The sequence below is a fragment of the Nycticebus coucang genome, chromosome 15 (assembly GCF_027406575.1).
Source record: "Nycticebus coucang isolate mNycCou1 chromosome 15, mNycCou1.pri, whole genome shotgun sequence".
NCBI classification, from domain to species: domain Eukaryota; kingdom Metazoa; phylum Chordata; class Mammalia; order Primates; family Lorisidae; genus Nycticebus; species Nycticebus coucang.
Window position 1 is genome coordinate 60,118,695 of NC_069794.1, and position 27,042 is coordinate 60,145,736.

General features: G+C 39.8%; 1 protein-coding gene across 1 annotated transcript in view; it reads left to right on the forward strand.

Moving 5' to 3' along the window:
- DGKH (diacylglycerol kinase eta) overlaps positions 1-27,042 on the forward strand; it is a 256,137-nt gene that overhangs the window by 137,198 nt on the left and 91,897 nt on the right. The window lies entirely within an intron of this gene.

The following is a 27,042-nucleotide window of genomic DNA, read 5'->3' on the forward strand; positions in this document are numbered from 1 at the left end:
TCAAGAGGGATCCTCTGTTCCAGTTCCAGTTTCTTCTTTTCCAATCACCGTTCAAATTGCTTAAAAGATCTGCCTGGTTCCACGTTGCCTTCAAATTGCAACTCAGTCTTTAAGTCTTGTATGGATCGTGCCTCAGTATTTCAATGTTGCCTGACAATAATTTGTCCTTCTGTGTCCCACCAATGTATGAATTCTGTCTGTGCCCGTGCCTTCCCTGTTCCATCTGACCTGAGGGATCCTTCCCCCATCTATAGCTGTTGAAACCTTACCAATTCTTAAAAGCTAGTATCAGATATTCCAATTTTTTTCCTACTTCTTTTATTCACAAAATATAGATTGAATGGCTTGACACCCATAGCGCAGTGGTTATGGCACCAGCCACATACACCAAAGCTGGCAGGTTCAAACCCAGCCTGGGCCAGCTAAACAACAATGACAACTGCAACAAAAAAATAGCCGGGCATTGTGGCGGGTGCCTGTAGTCCCAGCTACTTGGGAGTCTGAGGCAAGAGAATCGCTTTAGCATAAGAGTTTGAGGTTGCTATGAGCTGTGACGCCATGGCCAAGGGCGACAACTTGAGACTTTGTCTCAAAAAAAAAAATTGTATTGAGCTTCCACTGTATGCCCGGTACTTGTGCCTATCATATGAAACGCAGAGATAAATGCATTATTTTATATATATATATATACACGCACACACTATATATAGTCTGTGTGTGTATGTCTGTATATATGTGTTTTATATATATATTTGGTTTCTCTCAAGATAGTCACAATATAGTTCAGTGACAATCACATGGGGTACTTTTTATAACTACATATTCCTTGGGTCCTCTAAACGCATTGCTCTAGCTGTGTTGGGACCCAACCACACTCCCAGACCCTTCTTCAGGAAGCTGCCACAGGGGACAGTAGTGTGTTGTAGCCATTCTCAAGGTGGGCAGGGAAGACACAGTGCCATGATAGAGGTGAGCACCAAGGGGGCTGGGCAGGGGGAGGAAGCCTATGAACTCAGATTTAGTCTTATTGATTTATGGACATGTGGGATTTTCATAGTGTAAATATTCCACCCCCTCTCCCCCATCCCCAGGGAGAGTTTAGTTTGAGAAGAGGAAAGCCAAGAATAGAATCCTGGGAAAAATGTTAAAATCAAGGTCTGACCAATAAAGACTGAGCAAGTGCATTCTTAAGTAAAGAAGGAGAACCAGGAGGCGATGATGTTTTAAAAACCCATCGGAATGGAATCTCACAGTGGAAGTTCTTCACCACTGTGTGCTATGGAGAGGTCAAGTCAAAGAAGAACTGGAAAGTGGTTGTTGAGGGTGTTAACTCGGAGTTCATTTGGTCCCATTGATGTGAGTAGTTTCTGTGGGCGACCTGCATCAGGCTGTGCTGAGAAGGCAAGGTGAAAGCCAGGAAGAGCCAGGCTGGATGACTTTTTCTAAAAGGTTGGCTGTTAAAAGGAGAACAGATAGAGCTAGTGGAGTGCTTCAAGCATTTGATGGTGGTGTTCTCTTGCTATGTTTTTAAAATGGGTTTTGAGTGTGTTTATATGAAGGGAGGAAGGAATTGTTAGAAGCAAAAGTTGAAGCTTCAGGGGAGAGAGGTAATAATCGAAGGAGCCTGATTGCTGGGTAAGCTGCGCAGGTTGAGGCCAGATACAGGGGAGGAGCTCAGCACTGAACAGGATGCAGAAAGCTTAAGGAAGCAGGTGGGGCCAGGAAGTTCTTATATTTCAAACCCCAATACTGCTCTTTTCTCAGTGAACTTAAAGGCCAAGGTTATCTGCTTTGAGTGAAAGTTCAGGAGGGTTTAAAGTAGCTCCTGTAGGAAAAGAGCATTGAAACTGAACGGGGACCTGTAGAAGGTTGCTAAGTGGTGAATAGTATCTAGTAATGCCTTTAATTCCTATGCCTATGATACTTTAAGTAAGTGGGAGTAGAGAACAAAGAAATGAACTGGCTCAGGGTTGATGGTTTATAGCGCGTATTGGGCAAAAAGATAAAGGGATTGCTGTATATTTGAGGGACCAGGAACTCATCCATCTTCCCCCTCTGAGTTCTCAGTTTTTGACAATGAAACGCAAGGAGTAAAGAACAGCTTTGTTAATCCAGCTGAGCAGGATCCAATGATTACTAAATACAGGGCTTCTGATGAATTATGGGAGGCGTAAGGCTTATTCCTTTTTTTCTCAAAAGCAAAGGTTGAATAGGGTGGACTAGAAAGAACCTCACCAGTCCTGCCAATCAGAATAGCCACTGGCCTTCCCCTTTACAGTGAACAATAGTCCTTTCCCTTCTCTGGAGCTTTGTGGAGGGAGAAATAAGAGTTCCTCCCTAACAGAATTCTTTCTTGTTTTTGAGACTGAGTCTCATTATGTTGCCCTCGGTAGAGTGCCATGGCGTCACAGCTCACAGCAACCTCAAACTCTTGGGCTTAAGCAATTCTCTTGTCTCAGCCTCCAAGTAGCTGGGACTACAGACGCCCACCACAACGGCCAGCTATTTTTTGGTTGCACTTGTCATCGGTTAGCAGGCCTGGGCTGGGCTGGACCTTGGTGTATGTGACTGGTGCCCTACTCACTGAGCTATAGGCGCCAAGCCCAGATTATTTCTTAAATACCTTTTAATTTTGTTTTTTAATTGCCATAAAATTGTATGTATTTATGGGGTACGTGGTGATGTCTCAATACATACAATGTATAGTGATTAGATCGGGGTAATTAGCATACTCATCCTCTGAAACATTTATCATTTCTTTCTGTTGGGGACATTTAATATAGCTGTTTAAAATTATATATCATTGTTAACTATTGTCATTATCTCTGGTGCAATAGAACACTAGAACTTACTCCTTTTATCCAGTTATGATTTTATAGCCTTTAGGAGTTTAATCTTAAAAGAGAGTTTCAGCATTTAAGGTTTGAAGGATGGAGGAATTTTAAGTGAAGACAAGGTGTCAGAGTAGATAAAGGTAATGGAAACGGAAAAGTAGGGGTTTGGAGAGGTTATTCAGATTCTTTGTGCAGCTTTCTCAACCCTCCAAAGGCAAGGGACCTATCTCTTCCCGCTGTATCCTTATCAAACTTACTGTATTCTGCCTTAGACTTAGTTATGTACTTTTTATCAGAACCTCCATGAGGACCAGAACTGTTATAAAGCTTTTCCCCTCTTGGTGCCTTATCCATGTATATTTGTTGATTTTAATTAATAAGATGAAAATTTATTGCATGCATGAGAAAATATTTATTGAATATCAAAAATTTTTAATTTTTGTTGAAATATTGTCAAGAAATTTGTTCATTCAACCAAAGGTTATTTCTAAAGTTTGTTGGACTAGAAACAGTGGCTAAAAATTTAGGCAGATTACTAAGATTTCTATAGCATACGAATTTGGTAGAAATTGCAGGATATAAAAAGGAGCGAGAGACACGTTTTCAGCGAGCATTTAAGAATCCCCCTTATCTTGGATGTTTAAATATCTCACCTTCGACTGCCACCAAGGCTGTTACTGTGGCTAGTTCACGGTAGAGATTAATGGTATCATGTGACGTTATTATGGCTGGAGGATCGGAAATGGCCAAATTCTGCTTCCTTACATCCATCCCCCCGTCTTTGAAGTTCCTAAACTGATATTGACAAAGTACAACATAAATAGTAACTGAAAAGTGGAAAACCTGTGCTTTGCCTGAAAGCCCCATGTCGACCTCTCTGGGTTCTGCAGAGCAGTGCAGCTGCTGACCTGCCCTGGCAAGTTTCTCAGCATCACTTCCACTGCATTTGATTGGTGTGTGTGAGTCACTACGACCAGCCAAGTTCAAGAGGTAGGGACGTACACAGATGTTAAAATAGTAGTGCCAAAGGAGTGGGGGACATGTCTGGAAACCTGCATCCAGTGTGATGGCTACGTTTCCTTTTTTTTGCAGTCTCTAACTCCCATCCTTTGAGTTAATGACTATCTTATTTTTCCTGTTTTCTTAACTGGCTCAGGTATTGTAATAGTTTTCTATTGCTGTGTAACAAACCAGCACAAACTTAGGGGCTTTAACATAATGCCCATTTATCTCACAATTTCTGTAGGTTGCACAATACAGTTAGATTTCTCTGCTCCTGGTCTTATGATATTGAAATAAATGGATGTGATAAATTTAAATACACACACACCATTTTTAATTGCCTTAAATTGGGTTTATTTTGACCGTGGTTTGAGTTTATGGTTTTACAAGTGTCCTGTGCAATAGGCAACGCAACAACCGTAAAATCTGCTAACATTGAAAACATTTTTTTGTGACTTTAGGTGGCAATGATGTAATCGGGGAATGAAAAAGTTCAGTCCCTGACAGCCTTATTATCATTTTATAAGCCTTTAGGCTAATGTTCATTGATTTACTTATAGTTCTACTGTGGCATTTTCTATGATTATTAAATCTATAATATGTTCATTTTTGTTGTTAATTAAAATAATATTCATTTTCTATTTTATTTAATTGATATCTGTATGGTGTTTTGGAGTTCCTTTTCACTCTTAACATTTTTATCTTTAACACAGCCCTATGCTGTATGTGAATGTGTTGTTGTTTTATCAGGTTGGAGAGAAGAATTAATTTCCTCTTGGTCACGTTGGTGCCACCCTGGGAAGGGGCTCTTCCCAGTCACACAGTATTCTCACCGTCCAGACAGTCTTTGCCTCTGCTGTTTTCTTTAGTCCCTTGTGCACTAATCTCTTTGTCTCTTTCTTATTAATTAAATATGTGTATGTTCAGGTTTTTTGATTTACCAAATTGCAGAGGACAGGAGCTTAGACTTTGATGTCAAACACCATGGGTTTGGATCCTGGCTCAGCCACATCTAATTCCATGTGACCTTGGACAAATTAGTTTACTTTTCTAAATCCCAGTTTCCTCTCCTGTAATTTGAGGATCATAAAGGTACTTACCTCTTAGGGTTATTAAATTAAAGGTGATAATACAGTAGATATCTACCACAGTGACAAATGTGTACGGTTTACTAAACGTTAGTGGTGGTTATTTTCCGGAATTATCATCCCTCTATTTCCTGTATAAGTGGCAGTATGTTGTCAATTCCTGAAAGTTAGGGTGTTTTGAAGGGGAATATGAGTGAACCGTATCTTGAGAAAAAATTCCATCTGCCCTGTCTTTTGGGGGTATAGCAAAGATTTATATCCACTTATATTTCATATTAATAAATGTTCCTGGGAAAAGCAACCTTGGGGTAATAAGTGAAATTATAATTTCAGCTTGTTAGGTAAATGCTATTTGCTAAAGAAAATCTTTTATATGATTTTGCAATCCTCACAATTACACAGTATATGTGAGGCCTTGGAGTGTGCTGTTCAGATGACTTTCCTTTACTTTTTTTTTTTTTTCTGGGACAGAATTTCACTTTCTTGCCCTTGGTAGAGTGCCCCAGTGTCATAGCTCACAGCAACCTCAAACTCTTGGGCTCAAGCAATCCTCTTGCCTCAGTCTCCCGAATAGCTGGGACTATAGGCACCTGCCACAATGCCTGGCTATTTTTTGAGTCGGGGTCTCGTTCTTTCTTAGAGCTGGTCTTAAACTTCTGAGCTCAGGCAATCCACCTGCCTGGGCCTCCCAGAGTGCTAGGATTATAGGCATGAGCCACTGCCTTATTTTCTTTACATTTTAATGAAGATTAGGCTGAACCTTAAACCAATCAGTCATTATTTTAAAGAAATGATTTTACTGGCGTTAGGGAAGTTTGTAGAGAAAGTGGAATGTGCTTTGTTCATTTGAAATAGAAATACAAAGTTAATTTTTTTTTAATGTAACTACTCTAACATTTCCAGTGAGCCGTCTATAGGTGCACGTGAAATTTTGTGGGCACTGCACATCCACACTGGCTTTCTTGGTTGATGAAACACGGGCACCATGTGGTAGCACTTATTTTTAGAACTGATGAGCACTAGAACAAAGGGCGATTTTAGTTCAGGGGTCACTTGCCACAGCAGATGTGACTGAAAGTTAATTAGCATTAGATTATGATTCTTCCCAGGTCTACGGAAAAAAGACACCAGAAAACAAAGAGAACATACACTTATGGCGCATAAAATGCCAGAAATTATGCCTTCACAGTACAATTGAAATGAACAGGCTGGGTTTTTAATGGGAGGGGAAAATGCTCTTAAGCATTTGTTTCTTTCAGGACATGCGTGGTGGCTCACATCTGTAATCCTAGCACTCTGGGAGGCCTAGGAGAGAGGCTTGCTTGAGCTCAGAAGTTCAAGACCAGCTGGAGCAAGAGTGAGATCCCATCTCTATTAAAAATAAGAAAAAATTAGCCAGACGTTGTGCCAGGTGCCTGCAGTCCCTGAACTCAGGAGGCTGAGGCGGGTGGAAGGCTCAAACCGAGGAGTTTGAAGTTGCAGTGAGCTAGGCTGAGGGGACTATACTCTAGCCTGAAGAACAGAGTAAGACTCTGTCTCAAAAGGAAAGAAAAAGAATTTGTCTCTTTAGCTTCTGTTAGCTAAAGAGACAAATCTCTAAATCTGTTTTCCTGTTAGCTTCTTCTCAGTTAATGTAGTTCCTCTCTCTCTTAAGAGGAGTATCACATTTTTGAACCTAAGAAAGTATCAATTTACTTTTATCCATTAATATCTCAATATTTTAGTTACAAAGGAACTAAAAGTTGCTTTTTAAAATATCACTGGTGGGTGCATGCACACACACAAAAATTATTTAGATTATTACCCGAATAAATGAAGACAAATCACTGAGACAAATAAATTGCCTACCTTATTTGATAATATATGTTGTACCTATGCCGTCCCTGTTCTAAATGCTTCATATCTGATAATTCATTCAATTCGTTTTATGATTCCTATAAGGGGAGAACCATTATCGTCCCATTTAATAGACGAGGAATCTGCAGTGGAGAGGCTAACATCTAATATATGTAATAACTCGAATCTCAACCTATCTGTGTCATTGGGCTTCGTCTGTATTCTTGATCACTCTGCTCTTCTGCCCTTTTTTGTGAGTTTTAAATAAAAGCGGTTCAGATAGTGTCCCTCTAATTGGTCATACATGTTCAATTGTCTTTTCTATAAGCCCATCAGAATCTTATGCTATACTACCAGGTAAGCACTTGCCAGTCAGACTACACATCCAGAATATTAGATTATACTGCATATTTTGGGAAGTCTATTTTAAAGGGAAATGTTGACGAAAGCTCACAGAGGAAGGTAACAAATACTATAAAAAGGTCTGTGAGTCACGGGATGGTTGGCATTTAAGGACACTTTTTATTTTAAAGACTTGAGAAAATGTGACATGTCTTTTCAATATTTGAAGAATTGTCATGTTGGAGAAGCATTAGTTAGGTTTTGTGTTCCTGAAGTATGCAGGGCAAAGAAATGTGGTTGAATTCATGGAGGGACAATTACAACCCAAGGTAAAAGAGAACTTTCTGAGCTGAGTCATCTGATAGAACAGGCCCCTTGTGAGGTAATAGCTCAGTCCATAATCAGAAATCTCTAGTCATCGCATTCCCTGTGAGCTGGAAGGAGCCTCTAAGAAGAGAGTGCTCAGAACAGACTCAGGTTTAAAATGCTAAAATGAATTTTTCAAGGTTGAATGTTTAATTGCTGTGCACAGCTGTTACAGAATTAGGGCTCCTCGGCTTTTGTGTTTTCTCAGACAAGAAGGAGTAGATTTAGAGATTTTTTAATTCTATGCTAGACACTTCACACTTGGAGTCTCCTTACACCAAACAGCAAGAGCTAAATGACCATCTTTCAAGAACGCGCTTGGAGAATCTTTGTGTGATGTGGGTCTGTGAGGTGGGGAGAGGGAGATGGTGAAGACTGAATTTTCCTGTAGGCTCAGCCGATGTCTTCTTCACCATTGAATCCCCAAAGCTAACACGGTGCCTGGCACAGAGGGAAAAGCCAAGAAATATTTGTTGACTGAATGAAGGAATTTGTTTGTGTTGAGTGAATGAATGAATTTGTAAACTCTAGTTTTTCTTTGTACCCTTTCATGTTTCAGTCTAGAGAACACAATTTCCTAATACTCTCCCCATGATATTGGGTTATCTACATATAATATATCCATAAATACTTGTATCTTCATTGAAATCTTTATATTAATATAAAGATCAGACTTGTTAAAATGTCTTACAAATACAATTCTTATCTTTCGTTGATCATTGTTGTGGTCCCACCTTTGCTTACATAATCATTAGATGTCTAATAGCAGTAAACCTCATATTTTTATATTCTGTTGGTAAAAATTTATGACACTGTAAAATGATACCATATTGATGTAATTTAAGTGCTGTTTTGCCTTTGAAAATTGATTTATATACAATTTAGATGGTTTTATACAATGAAAGCTGATGATATATAAGTCAGGTTTGAAATTTATATCTTAAACATTAAAAGCTCTTTAGACATGAAATAGCATTGTTTCTGTGGGCATGTAATATTTATCATTTTGTTTAGCAATATAGCATCTTTCCAAGGATATAAACCAAAGAGATAGCTTTTGAAGTTACTATGGGCTTCTTCAGAACAAAGTCCTACGAGGCACAGAACCACGGGTTGTTTTATAGCTAGACTAAAATCTCGGGGTAGAGATGAGGTATGGCAGAAGAACAGTGGGTTTGTCTCCAACTTCACTAGTAGCAAGTAAGTAGCAGTAGTAATAGGGCAAGACCCAGTAATCATGCCCTTGAGTATTCTGCTCATTCTGGATGTCTGGGGACCTTGGAGCTCCCTTGCAAAGTCAGACCATGGGAGTCCTAGCACACAGATGAGTTTCATGAAAAAGGCTGTTGTGCTCTGAATACATACTGTCAATAGTTGAAGGAGGGGTTGTCATCCAAAGAGCTGTGTCCTTGAGGGTTCAGGAAGGGTATCATGGTAAGTTGCTGTGCTTGTCATTACTGCTTTCCCCTTCCCCTGTGCCTGGTCTTTCTAAAGATCCCTGACTTAGGAAAAACATGGCACCCTCATCAGTGACCTTCAACTTGCTGCCTCCAGCACTTTTTCTGTCCTCCTCGGCTGTTGCTCAGTGGCCCATTCCTCACCACATCCTCCACTTCCAGGACTGCCCTTAGAATTCATTCATCCATTTACTTAGCAAATATAGAGTTCATTATACGCACCAAACTTTGTGCTAGATTCTGGGTATACAATGGTGGATAAAAGGAATTGGCCATTGAGTACCAAATTTTATAAAAGTTTTTACTTGAATTTAAACCCTTTTAAAAGAATGTAGTATCTGCCTTCAGGGATGGGTTCTGTGTGGCCTTGGTCCCTACAGGGCACTTGGAATACACAAGAGATCGCGGGTGACACCTGCGGCTCAAAGGAGTAGGGCACCGGCCCCATATGCTGGAGGTGGCGGGTTCAAACCCAGGCCTGGCAAAAAAAACAAAACAAGAGATTGCCTCCCAACTAGAACTGGAAATTGTGCTATCACAGGGGCCCATATTGTAGGAAAGAGAGGGGATTATAGTTCTTTTAGAGCTTGGGGCCCAGACCATTCAGGATCCATAGACAAACTTGTTCTGAGACTGTTACATCTGCTCTTCTTCACAAATATGCCCCAACCCAGTATTTCTGAGGCTAAATATGGCAACCATGTAGAATTTTTCATCCTGAGTATTGACACCAATGCTTTGAAGGAGGCCTTTAGCCATAGTCACCTTGTAAGATGGCTAATGGAAGACTGATGTCCAGGTAAAAAGTTTGGCCAGTTTTAACCTCATATCATGAAGGACTGACCTTCCCAGTGTCCCTGCCATATTGCAGCCCCGTGCTGCACAGCCTCCTGGTCTGGGGCCAGTTAACATTGTATTATCTGCCTTCCACTTAGATGTTTCTATAGGAGGTTTTTCATAGGCTCCAAATAAAATATTGTAAATATCTTCTTGTTAACTAAAAAGGGTCTGTTATCCAGTGACCACCTGTTTGAAGCAGCAGCATCCTGAACAATTTTAGTATCTTAGAAGTTCTGCACTGTGTGGCATGATTGGAACTTTGTTTTCTAAGAATTTTAATGCTTCAGATCTCTTAGGAAGTTGGAATCTTCGGTGCCTTGTCAAGAAATCAGGAATAGTGGGGATCCATGTTGCTCAAACTCCCTAGGAAGTTCCAGAGATGTTTGCAATGCTTTGCCTCATGAACAATCCAAGCCTGGTGGGGTCTTAAATCAGCCTGGAAAGAGGCCCAAGCGATGGGCACCTAGAAAGTGGCTCTGTGTCCATCCCAGCCGGTCTTCTTGACAACTGCAGAGTCGGGCCTTGTGTTCCATATGTGAACACATCATTATACCTTGTCAGATTTTGGCTGCACTAGACAGATTAAAAGCATAGTTTTTATTTCTTAGAAGAAAATTTAAATAATTTTATGTTTGCCTTGGATGTCTATAAAATATTAAAATAGTACTAAGAAAGCCTATTATTCTCTAAGATTTTAAAACGTATTTGTAATATAAAGTGTTTATTCATTTGTCTGTGAAATGTGTGCGTCCTATAAGCCATAATAAGGAGTAATGAACACATAGGTGCTTTTCATTTTGTATTTCATTTCATTATCTCATACACCATGAAGTATTCTTCCTTCCATTCAGTAGATGAAGGAGGTGAGGCTCAGAGAACTTAATTTGTATAAATGTATATGGTTAACAAGTAGTGTGATTAATACTTAAAGCCTGAGCTCTTTCCGTGAAAATGATAGCATATTGGAGGAGAGGGGAAGGAGGAGGGTCAGAAGAGGGAGGGTATTTGGTGGGACCTCACCTATTGTGCACAATGCAACGGTACATTTCAAAACTTAAGAGTATAAATGTCTTACCACAACAAGTAAGTGAGGTGATGGTTTTGTTAAGCAGTTGACGTAAGCTTTCCACATTGTATATCAAATAGCACATTGTACCCCATAAATGTACACAGTTATGATTTAATAAAAAAAAGAAAGAAAATGATAGCATATTAGAATTTTCAAACTACTATAATTAGGAGTAAAACCATAGTAACCAAGTAAAAGCCCAACATTTTAAATGGGATTTAGTCCAGTCTGCCCATTCCTAGCGAATCCTCATTACCTTCAAGTGAGAACAAAGTTTACACAGAACAGCATGCCAGCTGGCAGCGAATTAGAATGCCTGCCTGTGTCTCCTGGTGTTGGTTTTGTGGCAATGATTAGGCTAATTATCTTTAATGGATGAGAGAGGATTAGCATTTTGATCCCTGTCTTAGTCTGTTTGTGTTGCTATGAAGGAATACCTGAGACTGGGTAATTTATATAGAAGAGAGGTTAATTTGGCTTCTAGTTCTGTGGGCTGTACAAGAAGCATGGTGCCAGCATCTGTTTCTGGTGAGGGCCACAGGCTGCTTCCATTCCTGGGGGAAGGTGGAGGGGAGCAGGCATCTCATGTCAAGGCAGGAAGGAAGACAGAGGGGAGGAGGTGCCAGGCTCTTGTCAATAATCCCTTCTTAAAGAGAAAGCTCACTCATTACCTGGAGGATGACTCCAAGCCGCTTAGGCCTTCTCCCCCACAGCCTAGACATCTCCCACTAGGCTCCCCCGCCAACATTGCGATCAAATTTCAACACGAGATTTAGAGGGGACAAATATCCAAACTATATCAATCTCCCTTTGCATTTTGGTCAGAGGCAAAAAGGACTTAATTACCAATAAGAAAGTCATTAGATTGGTTTCTGGCAAAAAGAGATTTTCAGTGCACTAGTTTCTGTCTTACTCATTTTCTGTGGACTCAGTTTAAACCTGGCTGAGACCAACTCTTTTTGTTTTTTTAGGCCAACTTTAATAGCAAAGGTAGCTTTGTATTTATGGGAGACAAATTACAATTTAGTCAGCAGCAGACAAATGAGGCCAGAAACAAGATTTTCCTATTCAAACGGGTAGGTTCAGTGCTATCCCACTGGAGATTTTTATATTTGGTTTATAGTTCTGTTGGTTGCTGGTAGCAGTGCTAAAGGATTTTGGACAGTCCTGGAACTCAGGATGTGGTAGTGACTCAGGTTGGGGTGGAAGGTCAGGCACCTCTCTTAGAAGACTCTCAGAAGCTTATGGTAAGCTGTTCCCATTGGTGTAGAATTCAAGGCAGAAGTTAATCTTTATAGATAGACAGATTAAGAAAATATTAAACTGATGTCTTAGGAGGTATGGCTCCACAACAGCCCTGGCCCTTTACATCAGGACTTGATCAGTCCTCTTCCTGCAAGACTGAGTGATGTCTTGTTCCACTGGTCCAGAGACTGGGGTTGCCCAATGATACTGTCTATTAGAATCAGCTAGTGGGGTGTCTTGTCTTTGCAAATGGGATGCTTTTATATTTCTTTAGTGCTTAGTAATAATCTAGCACAACACTATTTATTTATTATTTATTTATTTTTTATTAAATCATAGCTGTGTACATTAGTGCAATCAAGGGGTACAATGTGGTGATTTCATATACAATCTGAAATATTCTCATCAAACTGTTCAACGGCTTCATGGCATTTTCTTAGTTATTGTATGTAGACATTTGTATTCTGCATTTGGTAAGTTTTGCCTGTACCCATTCTAAGATGCACCCTAGGTGTGGCCCCACCCATTCCCCTCCCTCCACCAAAACCTCCCCCCTCCCTTCCCCTTCCTTGGCCCTTTCCTCATAGTCTTGTGCTATAATTGGGTTATACTCTTCATGTGAAAGCTATAATTTAGCTTCATAGTAGGGCTGAATATATTGGATACTTTTTCTTCCATTCCTGAGATACTTTGCTAAGAAGAATATGTTCTAGCTCCATCCATATAAACATGAAAGAGGTAAAGTCTCTATCTTTCTTTAAGGCTGCATAATATTCCATGGTATACATGTACCACAATTTGCTAGTCCATTCATGGGTCGATGGGCACTTGGACTTTTTCCATGACATAGTAATTATGAATTGGGCTGCAATAAACATTCTGGTACAGATGTCTTTGTTATATTGTGATTTTTGGTTTTCTGGGTATAAACCTAGTAAAGGAATTATAGGATTGAATGGCAGGCATATTTTTAGGTCTCTAAGTATTCTCCAAACATCCTTCCAGAAGGGGAACGTATTAGTGTGCATTCCCACCAGCAGTGTAGAAGTGTGCTCTTCTCTCCACATCCACGCCAACATTTCTGGTTTTGGGATTTTGTTGTGTAGGCTACTCTTACTGGGATTAGGTGATATCTCAAAGTAGTTTCGATTTGCATTTCTCTGATGATTAAGGATGATGAGCATTTTTTCATATGTCTGTAGGCTGTGTGCCTGTCTTCTTCAGAGAAGTTTCTCTACAAGTCCCTTGCCCAGCCTGTGATGGGATCACTCTCATTCTTTTCTTGCTTATATGTTTGAGTTCTCTGTGGATTCTAGTTATTAAGCCTTTGTCGGAGACATAACCTGCAAATATCTTCTCCCATTCTGAGGGCTGTTTGCTTGCTTTACTTACTGTGTTCTTGACTGTGCAGAAGCTTTTTAATTTGATCAGGTCCCAGTAGTGTATTTTTGATACTGCTTCAATTGCCTGGGGAGTCCTCCTCATAAAATATTCACCCAGGCCGATTCCTTCAAGAGTTTTCCCTGCACTTTCTTCAAGTATTTTTATAGTTTCATGTCTTAAGTTTAAATCTTTTATCTAGTGAGAGTCTATCTTAGTTAATGGTGAAAGGTTTGGGTCCAGTTTCAATCTTCTACAGGTTCAGTTCATCCAGCACCATTTGTTAAATAGGGAATCTTTTCCCCACTGAATGTTTTTAATTGGCTTGTCAAAGATCAACGGTAAGTAGCCGGATTTATCTCTTGGTTCTCTATTCTGTTCCAGACATCTACTTCTCTGTTTTTGTGCCAATACCATGCTGTTTTGATCACTATTGATTTATAGTACAGTCTCAGGTCTGGTTGCATGATTCCTCCTGCTTTGTTTTTATTGCTGAGTAATGTTTTGGCTATTCATGGTTTTTTCTGATTCCATATAAAATGAAGTATTATTTTTTCAAGATCTTTAAAGTATGACAATGGAGCTTTAATAGAAATTGCATTAAAATTATGTATTACTTTGGATAGTATACACATTTTAACAATGTTGATTCTTCCCAGCCATGAGCATGGTATGTTTTTCCATCTGTTAACATCTTCAGCTATTTCTTTTCTTAAAGTTTCATAGTTCTCTTTGTAGAGATCTTTGACATCCTTTGTTAGGTATATTCCCAAATATTTCATCTTCTTTGGCAGTACTGTGGAAGGAATAGAGTCCTTGACTGTTTTTTCAGCTTGGTTATTGTTGGTATATATAAAGGCTATAGATTTATGGGTGTTGATTTTGTAGCCTGAGACATTGCTGTATTCCTTGATCACTTCTAAAAGTTTTGTAGTAGAATCCCTAGTGTTTTCCAGATATACGATCATGTCATCTGTGAAGAGTGAAAGTTTGATCTCTTCTGACCCTGTGTGCATACCCTTGATCGCCTTTTCTTCCCTAATTGCAATGGCTAAAACTTCCATTACAATGTTAAAGAGCAATGGAGACAATGGGCAACCTTGCCTGGTTCCTGATCTAAGTGGAAATGATTTCAATTTAACTCCATTCAATACGATATTGCCTGTGGGTTTGCTATAGGTAGCCTCTATTAGTTTAAGAAATATCCCTTCCATACCAATTTTCTTAAATGTTCTGATCATGAAGGGATGCTGGATATTATCAAAAGCTTTTTCTGCATCAATTGAAAGAATCATATGGTCCTTATTTTTTAATTTGTTTATGTGCTGAATTACATATATAGATTACGTAGCCTTGAGACCCTGGGATAAATCCCACTTGGTCGTGGTGTATAATTTTTTTGATGTGTTGTTGGATTCTGTTTGTTAGGATCTTACTATTTTAGCATCAATATTCATTAATGATAGTGGTCTATAATTTTCTTGTTGAGTCTTTCCCTGGTTTGGGGATCAAGGTGATGTTTGCTTCGTAGAATGTGTTGGGTAATATTCTTTCTTTTTCTATATTTTGGAAGAGGTTTAGTAATATAGGTACTAGTTCTTCTTTAAAGGTTTGGTAGAATTCTGACAAAAAGCCATCTGGTTCTGGGCTTTTCTTTTCAGGGAGATTTTGTATAGTTGATGCTATTTCAGAACTTGATATAGGGCTGTTCAACATTTCCACTTCATTCTGGCTAAGTCTTGGTAGGTGGCGTACTTCCAGGTATTGGTAATTTCTTTCACATTTTTATATTTCTCAGAGTACAGTTTCTTGTAGTATTCGTTAAGGATTTTTTTAATTTCTGAGGGGTCTGTTGTTATTTCATCATTAACATTTCTGATTGATGAAATTAGAGATTTTACTCTTTTTTTCCTGGTTAGGTTGGCCAAAGGTTTATCTATTTTATTGATCTTTTCAAAAAACCAACTTTTGGATTTATTGATCTGTTGTATAATTCTTTTGTTTTCAATTTCATTTAATTCTGCTCTAATTTTGGTTATTTCTTTTCTTCTGCTGGGTTTGGGGTTGGATTGTTCTTCCTTCTCCAGTTGCTTGAGAAGTCCCATTAAGTTATTAACTTCCTCTCTTTCCATTTTCTTGAGGAAGGCTTGCAGTGCTATAAATTTCCCTCTTAGGACTGCTTTTGCAGTATCCCAGAGGTTCTGGTAATTTGTCTTGATTGTTGTTTTGTTCCAAAAATTTGGTGATTTCCTTCTTAACCTCGTCTATAACCCATCTATCCTTCAGCATAAAATTGTTTCGCTTCCATGTTTTTGTATGGGTATGCAGGTTCCTGTTGTTATTGAGTTCAAGTTTTATTCCATGATGGTCTGAGAAGATGCAAGGAATAATTTCTATTTTTTAAAATTTGCTGAGGTTATATTTGTGGCCTAGGATGTGGTCGATTTTGGAGTATGTTTCTTGGGCTGATGAGAAGAATGTGTATTCAGTTTTGTTGGGATGAAATGTTCTGTAGATGTCTGTTAAGTCCAGATGCTGAATGGTTAAGTTTAAATCTAAAATTTCTTTGCTTAGCTTCTTTTTGGAGGATCTATGCAGCACTGCTAAAGGGGGTTTAAAATCTCCAACTACTATGGAACTGGAGGAAATCAAGTTGCTCATGACTGTAAGAGTTTCTCTTATAAATTGAGGTGTGTTCTGGTTGGGTGCAGAAAGATTAATCGAAATCTCATCATATCGAGTATTACCTTTAACAAACAAGAAGTGTCCATCCTTATCCTTCCTTATTTCGGTTGGTTTAAAGCCTATTGAGTCTGTGAATAGGATTGCTCCGCCTGCTTTTTTTCTGCTTTCCATTTGCCTGGATTATACATGACCATCCCTTCACCTTGAGTCTTTATTTGTCTTTTAATGTAAGATGTGATTCTTGTATGCAGCAGATATCTGGCTTGAGTTTTTGTATCCAGTCAGCCAACCTGTGCCTCTTTAGAGGACAGTTTAAGCCATTCACATTAATTGAGAATATTGATAAGACTTTTGAAAGTCCGGTGGACATTTTTAATCCTTTTGCGACTGTGGAAGTTGGAATTTGATCAAAATTTTCTGGGTGGGTTTACTTTTGTGGTGGAGGGTTACGCTGGTCTTTATGGAGGATAGGTCTCCAGGAGAATATCCTGGAGAGCTGGTTTAGTTATGGCAAATTTCTTCAACATGTGAATGTCATTAAAGTATTTAATTTCTCCGTCATAAATGAAACTCAGTTTAGCTGGGTATAGGATCCTGGGTTGAAAGTTATTTTGTTTTAGGAGATTAAAAGTCGATGACCATCACCTTCTAGCTTGAAACATTTCAGCAGAGAGATCTGCAGTTATTTTAATATTCTTGCCCTTGTAGATGATGGTTTTCTTTTGTCTGGCTGCTTTCAGAATTTTCTTCTTTATATTAACTTTTTAAATTGATTATGATATGTCTGGGGGATATCTTTTTTGGGTTGAGTCATGCTGGAGTTCTGAAACTGCTTTTTGAATTTCAGAATCTCTTGGCATGTCTTAAAAGTTCTCCTTCTTCATCTCATGGAGAAGAGACTCTGTGCCTTGTGAAGCCACTTCGTCGCTTTCAGGGATCCCTATAAGACGAGTATTCGTTTTCTTCGTATTATCCCAGAGCTCTCTGAGAGAATGATCTGTTTTTGCCCTCCATTTCTCTTCCTCTTTGAGAGTTTGGCAGCGTTCGAAAGCTTTGTCTTCAATGTCAGAAATCCTTTCTTCTGCTTGCTCCATTCTGTTACTGAGGGATTCTACTGTGTTTCTCAGATCTTTGCTGGCTGCAACTTCTTGTCTCAATGTGTCAAAATCTTTGGTCATTTGGTCTTTGAATTCGTTGAATTCTTGAAATATCTTTTGGGTTACTGCTTGGAATTCAAATTTGATCTTATTTGCTATCCAGATTCTGAATTCGATTTCTGACATCTCAGCTATTTGTTTGTGCATGGGATCTTGTGCTATGTCTGACCCATTGATCTTTGGGGGAGTTGATCTACTCTGATTATTCATATTGCCAGAGTTTTTCTGTTGATTTTGTTTCATGATTGTTTTTTACCGTTGCCTCTGGCCGTCCTCAGAGTCGGGGAGGTGTCTCTTTAAGATTAGACCCCAGCGGGATCACTCTGTTGTTGCTGGATCTTTGTAGGGAGTGACCCTGTGTAGTTCCTCTGGGGCTGCCCCAGCCAGGGAGTTCTGGTTGTGGACGCAGCTCCGGAGTGTGACACACCCGTATCCAGCAACAGAGCAGGAGGTGGTGCACACGGTTCTGGGAGTGCCTGGTGCCCAGTGACTTTGGCACAGAGAGGCCAAGGCTCCAGGAGTCTCTGGCCAGGAGAAGGGCTCTGCGCGGAGGCAGGTAGGGCTCCGGAGGGCACGCGGCTACCAGAGTCCCTCGCCAGATGAGTGGGCCCATGTGGAGGCAGGTCTGGTACAGGAGGGAGGATGCAGCGTTGCTTGGCTCCCGCAGTTCCTGATCAGGGCATGCGGAGGCCCAGCGGATGTGGGTCTGTGGTCATGGCGCAGGTCTTATAGAGGTTCAGGCGGCACCAAGCCCAGGAGTTTGAGGTTGCTATGAGCTGTGATGGCACGGCACTCTACCCACAGTAACAGCTTGAGGCTCCAGTATGCCAAAACTGGTCTCACTCTGCCCCTGAGGGTTAAGGCTGTAAGGTAGCTCAGTCCCCGCCTTTAGGGTGCTCAGTCACTAGGTTACTAGCTCCCACCCAATCCTTGCTCTGTGACCCTGAGGGCGGAGCTTCCCAGGGCAGTTCTCTCACAATGGCTCCCTGCGGCCCACAGCCAAACACTATTAGCTCCGTTTGTCTCAGCGGCTCAGTCTGGGGCCCTAGACAATGCCCAAAGTACTCTGCACTCTTGCTCAGTCTCTCCGCAAGGCAGTTCAACTGAGTGCCATGTCCAAAAACACTGAAACAGTTCACAGGTAAGGCCTTTCCAGTTTGCAATCTCACTGCTGCTTGTACTTATGGCTGCCAGCGGGATTAGGTCGATTGAACACACGCAACCACTTGCCAGTTTTCCACTGTTTTTGTCCTCCTCTTGGGGTCCAGAAGTTTCTTGCTAACTCCCTGTATCCTCAGAGGGATGATTATAGGCAGATCCCACCAGCCAGAGATGCCTGGAGTCTTATCTCCCCAGACTCACCGTGCCCAGTTGCAGGGAAGCTGTTACTCGGCCACCATCTTGCTTCACCTCTCCCTGTCCTCTTTGGGGTTACGTAGGAGAATTTTAAGGGCAGATCTCTGCACCTGGCCTTTGCTCCCACACTGGCGGTCTACAGAATTTACTCTTGGAGGCAGTTGTGTAGGGTGGGCAGGCAGTGCCTGGAAGACCACAACACTATTTAGTATGAATGTCTGACAGTGGGTGGCTGCTGGGGCAGTAACCAGAAGTCACATAGTTCTGCCACTAGTATTTCAAGCGAGGAGAGTCCCAGTATCCTGTATGTTGTAGATTGCATGTTTATAAGAGCAGCGGGCTGAGTGTTTGGCTTCTGTGGTCTGGTTTGTTTCTGCACAAGCCTTGGCCATTTTATTTTTCAGAATTTTATCAGTAAAGGGTGCTAGTAGTAATTAGTTTTTTCCTATTACTCCATAGTATTCTCTGGGTTGCCTTATTTGGTAGGCCCGTAATGTGAGAACCCTGTCAGAACAAAGCAGCTAGTCCTTCTCCCTTTGGGGCCTTTGTAAGAACTCAGACTGTTTTGAGCTTTTTTGTGTGGGTCAGTGTTCATCGGAATATAATTTAGATTATAGTGCCTTTTCAGGTTGTGTGGAATCTTGTCCACCAGCAAGGACTGAAGTGATATCCTCAAAATGACTGTAGATAAACTTCTTAAAGATTTTAACCTGGTGTTTAACACAATATCAAGATACACACTTTACAGGGCAGATGGAGTCTTCATCAATGCCTTTACTGTCTCCTATATTTCAGAATCAGCAAGGGTAGTGAAATATACCATTTATGTGTACAAGGACATTTACACAAGGATATCAACTGCAAATTGTAATAACCAAAGTTAGAAACTTACTCTATGTGCCTATATATGACTGGCTGGAGTGAATTTTGAAATATGTCCAGTTAAATATTATACAGCCATTTAAAAGATAATCATGGCTCTATATAACAATACGAACCATAAGTTTTATTCAGTAAGAAAAGCTAAATGTGCATGTATAAAATATTACCCTGGTTGGCTAGGCACAGTGGCTCACACCTGTAATCGTAGCACTTTGGGAGGCTGAGGCAAGAGGATCACTGGAGGTGTTTAAGACCAACCTAAGCAAGAATGAGACCCCATCTCTACTAAAAATAGAAAAAATTAGCTGGGCATGGTGGCAGGCACCTGTAGTCCCAGGTATTAGGGAGGCTGAGGCAGGAAGATGGCTTGAGCTCAGGAGTTTCAGGCTTCAGTGAGCTATGATGATGCTACTGTACTCTAGCCCAGGTATCAGAGCAGGACCCTGTCTCAAAAAAAGTTAAAAAGAGTTACTTTGTGTGTGTTTGTATCTGTGTACAGATGAACATTTAAATTTCAAAAGAGCACATAGTTGTATCTATGGAGAGATATAGGAAGCAAACAATATGTGCCTTCTGGAAGGCAAGTTGGTAGCTGGGGGCAGGCTTAGGAAGGAGATACGCTTTTTATTCTAAATATATTTTGAATTTTTTTATCACATATGTTTATTACCTGTTCAAAAACTTGTAAAATAATGCAAAGAACCCCCTTTTGGCAACTCCTTATCAGATGCATTTGACAAGAGTGATGGATCTGGGAGGGAGACCACCTTGGATGCTGCCACAATGCCCAGGGAAGCCAGGTGGGGCACTTGTCAGATTGTCTGCAGTGAGTGAGAGGGGAGGAAGGGTCAGATGGGAGACCTCAGGCAGATACACTGGAGGGCTGTGACCAAAGGAAGGAGGAGCCGAGGAAGCTGATGTAGAGTTGTTGAATTTGAGAGAGTGCTAGAGAAATGATAGCTAGTAGGTCTGTGGGGAGAGGGAGAGTGGAAAGAAGACTTTGTGTCTGGACACTGAATTTGAAGTAATGGTAAGATATGCTGGCAAGGTCTAGCAGGCAATTCAGAGAAGTGCCTTAAACTATTCAAATGGCTCAAAGTACTTTTTAGGTATTATTTTCATGGCACCTTTTAAGTTTCTAACATATTCAAATATCTTCTTCATTCCTTCAGTGGTTCTCAACCTGTGGGTCGCAACCCAAACGACCCTTTCACAGGGGTCGCCAAATATCAGATATTTACATTACAATTCATAACAGTAGCAAAAATTACAGTTATGAAGTAGCAACGAAAACAATTTTATGATTGGGGGGGGTCACCACAACATGAGGAACTGTATTAAAGGGTCGCGGCATTAGGAAGGTTGAGGACCACTGTTTAAATAGGATTATGGCATAATGGAAAATTCAGGTTTTAGAAATATTTTAGTTTTGTGGTGACCAGTACAAAATAAGATAATTATTTGTTTTGAAATTTCCCATTACATACGTGTCCTGTATAAAGCCATTTACTGTTACAGACCAAAGCTTGTACCTAGGGAATGAGGCTAATGCATTGTTCCACCCTCTGGTGCAGTCTGAAAATATTAAATGAATGGTAAAACTTTTAATGTGTCCATTAAGTAATACTGCTCATTTACAGCGGGAGTGTATTTGACATAAATAATTTCTGAAATCTCTGTGATCCTTGTTATTGTAATTAATACTAAAAAAGTTCTCCATTTCCCATGTACAATATAATACTTGCAATACAATGCTATACAAGGTTGGACAATTGAGTTTGTGAATTCATCCTAGAAAAAGTGCGACCCATACCTCATAGTTGAAGATCACTACAGTCACCTTTGAAATACTCCCCTTGGGAAGCTATGCGCTGATACCGGCACCCGGTCTACCCTTCAAAGCACTTTTTCCATGAAGAGGGTATAGCTCAGTTGTAGAGCATTTGATTGCAAAGCACTTTTTCTAGGACAGGTTCATGAACTTAATTGTCAGGCTTCGTGTGATGACAACTCTGATGGCTTTTCCAGAACAAGAGTTCCAAAATTGCTTTGAAGGGTGGAGTAGGCACAGGGGTCATCCATGCCTAGCTTCCCAAGGGGAGTCCTTTGAAGGTGAATGAGTGATTGGTACTCAGCAAGGAGGTCGGTAGCCCTTTCTAGGACAGGGTCTCTAACTTAATTGGCCTCATATGTGATTATGTATCTTGTAAATATTTTGTTCTCTGAAGGTGCCTGGTTTACAGAGACTCGTCTGTTAGTACATTAAATCAGTATTATTATTATTTGCCAGCATCTCTGTATGCCCTCTCTGCCCCTGCCTTGCTCTATGCAGCTGCCCTGATCAGATGTTTAAGGAGGGAAGAGGTGAGCAGTGCGTGCAGTGTTCTCTCCCTGCCCTTGCGGGATGATGTCAGTAAATTCTTTGCTGTTCCTTCATTCTCTCGCAGATGGCTAGGGAGGCAGACAGCATTTAGTTTCAGATCCTACCTGTACTTTGTGACTTTGGACAAGTTGCACACCTTTCTGAGCCTTATGGTCCTCCAAGGAAAAATCGCTCTTTTTTGAATTGTGCGGATGCAATGGGATTACATCGTAGGTCTGTTGGAAGGGCTCCGTCAATGGTAACTCTTAGTATTTTGGACTCATGAGATGGTTTTAATTCTAAATGCAAATGCGGGAGTCAGGCCCTCCTTTCTTGTCATTCCTCACAACTAGTTCTATTAATAATTCTTCCTAAAAAGCTATTAAAGCCTTTTTTTCATCTCTGTCATCTGCTCAGATCTTCACGAGTGCACCTATGTACAGCAGACTGGCTGCACTGCTAACTCACGTCCTGTCCCATTTTGCCTGCAGTTTAGTAAGCGTCTCCTACCATGTCTCCTGACCATCAAGCTGGCCACCTACTGTGCTTCCCTGCTGGAGGACCTTTCTAAAATGAATATCTCATTTGTTGTTCTTCCCTGCGTAAAGAAAGTGCTCTGTCACTTTTAGGATCAAATCCATACCCAGTAGTGTGGTTAAAGGCTTCTCATAATTACCCCTCTGGCTTTGTTTTCCAGTTCAATGTGTGTTTGTCACATCGCCCTTTGTACAAGACCTGGCCCTGCCTTGCTGTCTCTTCTCCAGTGTGTGCGCGGGCTCCTTGGTTTGCGGCACCCCTGCCTTCTCCTTTCTGTTCGTTCTGCTTCCTCCTCACAGACAGACACGCGGAATCTTGCTTGCATAGCATCTTCCTGACAGAGCCTCCCTGGTCCTTTCGCCCTGGCTAGCTCACCCTGGGTAGTGAGAGCTCAGGGAAGGTTCAGGTTGTGAAGGATCTTGTCAGCTGTGCCAAGTGGTTTGGAAAGTGACAGGAGCTCCTGTATTGAAATTCGGTTTGCTTTTCTGTTCTCCATGGTACCGTGAGCTCCTTGAGTGAAAGGACTGGGTACTTCATCTCTGTGTCCCGTGGGCTGCCACATTGCCTGGCAGAATATTGACATGCCTTACATTTACTAATGAATGTGTGTGGATGGAGTCACATGGAGAGCGTACGTTTTAAACGATCGCGACAGTTTCATCACTGTGCTGTAGCTTATCTAACCTGTCACCTTTGCCCATCACTTCACACATTAACATCCTCTGTTCTAGGATTGTGTTTGGCTTTCAGAATCCAGTTATGAAACAGATGTGAAGTGGGTAGAGTCAGAAGATGATCAAATGTTAATATGTAAGTGGAGAAAAGTAATCTAAAGATAAGAACAGCTGTTGTGCTGGGGACTAAATGAGGAGACGGTCTTAGATCAAGTTATCTAGGAAAGCCAGGATACTCAAAAACTTGAGTGTCGAACTCAAGGGGAAGTTGCAAACTTGGAAACATTAAGCGAACTACACAGAATTATGTGGCTGGCCTATTAGGTTTGAATTCTTTACCTTTGATAGTTGTGAAGTATTCTTGCTTTATTTTGGCAGTCTAAATATTAGTTGATTTTAGTTTGGTCTTAGAGTGCAAAGTTATTTTTAGATTTTTTTAAACCAATTTTAATGAACCAAATATATTTATTTTTAGTAATAAGACATAGTTGTAGTTGTGTATTATTTAGCTAAATATAATATTAACTTAGTTACTTTGAAAAACTTTTGGGAAAAATAATTTTGTTATTGTGAATCTGAAGCGTTATCTTAATCTTTTTATTTTCTGTTGAAATAATTGTTTTGATGGCATTTCATTTCTTAGAGCTATATTTATCAAATTATCGCAAAATAGCTTGCACCATAGGCAGGATTTTGTGTTCCACATGAAGGAACAAATAGGCCCAACCTGGCTGGTATAAGATGAGAATGTGGTTTAGAGCCAGAAGACTTGACTCTGGCTCTACTCTATTAGTATTTATTTATTTTTTTAAAAGTTAAACTTCTTTTTACCTCTTCTGTAGGCCAGTTATGTGGAAGATTGGGTGAGGTAATAAATAGGATCTTATTGGTAGCAAAGCACTAAGATGCTACAGAAGTAACCTTTCTGCTTATCAGCGTCAGAGCTCCCTAAGTGTTTTCTAGTTTTAGTGAACTTACTACTTTCTTTGAAAAAAAGTTGTTTGTATTCAGAGACAATTCATTGATATTATAAATATAATAACAAAATAGATTTTAGGTGTCATTGATTTAGCAGTTCATTATTATAATATAAAAATCTATAATTATGTATTGTGTTTATTTTATGAATGTGGTAGATTGATTAACGAACCCCCCCCCCCCAAAAAAAAATGTTCACATACTAATCCCTGGAACCTTTGAATGTCACCTTACCTGGCAAAAGGAACTCTGTAGTTATGAACATGTTATCTTGATAGGAGATGATCCTAGGTTATCTAGGCAGACCAAGTGTTATGATAAGAGGGAGGCAAGAGGAATCAGAGTCAGAGAAGATGTGACTGTGGAAGCAAGAGTTTGAGGTGATGCCAGGAAGGGGCTGCAAACCAAAAAATGCAGGCAGCCCCTAGAACTGAAAAGGGGAAAGAGATGGATCCTCCCCCAGAGCTCTGGAAGGAACTCAGCCTCCTAACACCTTGGTACTTTGATTTTAAACTTCCGACCTCCACAACTATAAGGAAATAAATTTGTGTTATTTTAAGCCTCAAAGATAGTGATGATTTGTTGCAACAGCAATAGAAAACTAATACAATGGGGATCGACTAAAGGTTAATAACTATAATTTGTTTAAATTCTAAGAAACTTCTGATACTGGCTTTGGCCCAAACTTTGTCTTCAAAGAAACAGTGGTTTGTTATTATAATGTGAAATACATATTTATATGGATATAAATATAAATAGATAAGATATAAAAATGACATACTGAGATACCCCAATTATTGGTAGCTTCCCCAAGGCCTTTGCCATGTCTAACAGCATACCTGTACAGGAACGGTTTGCCTTCCATGGATGGTTTCTCCTTATCCAACTCCGTTTGACTGTCTAGGGAACCAGAAGCTTTTCAAGGAACCAGAGGCTTCAAGAAGCAGCACTTAGGACAATGACTCTGAAATGTAACCTTGAAGACAATGGTAGTTCCGAAAAGATGTTAAATAGTCTGCTTTTTTTTTTTTTTTGCAGCCTTTGTATAGATTCTAAGACTGTATAAAATTATATAATGTTGAATTCAGCGCTGTTTAGAAAATTGTTTAGATTCTTCCACCTTACATATAATAAAGTATATTTTACTAAATGCTTTCAATTTTTTAATTTTGTAGTACTTTGAATTTTTAATTTAAATAAAGACAAAACATGCTTTTTAGAATTTGAGATCTCATGGAAATACTGTGTATATAGTGAGAATATTGGTGCTGAGAGCGTGGAAACTTGGGGGTCCTTTTTTCATGGAAGCAGGTACTAGAATTCATGTTTTATAAACTTAAGGGAATAATAAATCCAACATTAGATTATAGAATGAAGTTAAACTAATGTGGAAAATGCCATTGTTGTGATGCTGTGGCTCTTTAGTCAAGAAATAGGTTTTGTGGTTAGAGGGTCAAACTGACCTGATCCGAAGCAGAGTCATTGACGTGCAAGAATTAGGGAGTAAGATCTGATCACTCGCCTCAGCTCAGTCCACCGAAGAGATTTACTTGGGGTTATCAAGGGCTTGAGTACTTTGGTTTTTATTTCTGAAAAAGCTCAAACACACACCAACTCAGGATAGCTCTGTAATGATCCCCCTTCTCAGTTGCCTAGCTCCTGGCATTATCTAGAGTTTGTCATACTTGGTTTCATCTGTCTCCTCTTTTCCCCAGTTTATCTGAAGTGTTCTAAAGCCCGTCTGTCCATCATTGCATTTCACTCCACATTCTTCAGTAGGCACTGAAGATATGGGTTTTTTTTACCATTCTTCTTAGATACTGCGGGGGTATTCGGAAGCTGGAAAAGAGAGAGATTTACTGAACATAGCATAATGAAGAAATCTTCAAAAAAATTTTTTCTTGTTTGTACAGTGCTGTTCCTTTTTTATTAACTCCTCATATAAGAAATGTGTTAACAGATTGTGGACAACTCGTTTAGTGTCTATATTGTTTTTTCTCCAGTATGCTGTAATAAAACTAACTCATACTTAATTTACAGGGATAATTGAAGGATTGATAAGAGATTGCCTTTTTGCCCTAAGTCAGTGGTTAAGTTCTTCCTGGAGAAAAGAAGAACATATTCTTGGGCTTGGGAAAGATGTTCCTCTGTCATCCACGGGCCTCTTTGCCTTTTTCCTCTCTCTGATTCATCAATTTCTCAGAATAATTGTGTGACATATTTACAACAGAATTTTTATTAGAATTTATCTTTTAATACTTGCACATTTCTTGCAGAATGTTCTCACAAAAATTTCCTATCTGTGCTACAGAATCTCAATTACCTATGTCAATGTATAGGTAATTACTTGATTTATACTTTGATTTTTGAAATAAATGTTTTATTCAAAAAATACATGGCTTCTCCTTAGATAAATAAATAAGCAGAGTGACAAATGCCTATCTGTTTACTTTTAGCACCTATGGAATGTCTTGAAGTTTGTACCTCTTGGTCACATTATAAGAATGCCTCTTAAGATCCAGCCAAAATGATGGACTAGTTAGAATGATGATCAGTCAGCCAAAACCAAAGTGTAGAATGACTTCCAGAGGTCTTCTCTGCCTCCCAGTTAGAGAGTATGTGTGTAAATCTAAACAAGGTTGTAAGCAGATGTCTAAAAATATTTTCAGATCATTCTGAAAGGGAACAGGGCAGACCTAAGTTCAGCTATCAGGCAATATGAATTAGCATCCTATTTACAGAGTATACTGCTTACACAGCACAACTTTTTTTTTTTAAATAAATTTTAGCTGTAGATAAATAATGAAGTCTTTGCATGTGTGTGAATTACCTGTCAACCTCATCTTATCATTTGTGCATTATACCTTTACAAGTTTTTTTGCATCATTTTAGATACTGTGATATTTGTGTTCCAAGATTTCATGGGATTACTATCTTTCTTCTTGAGCAAAT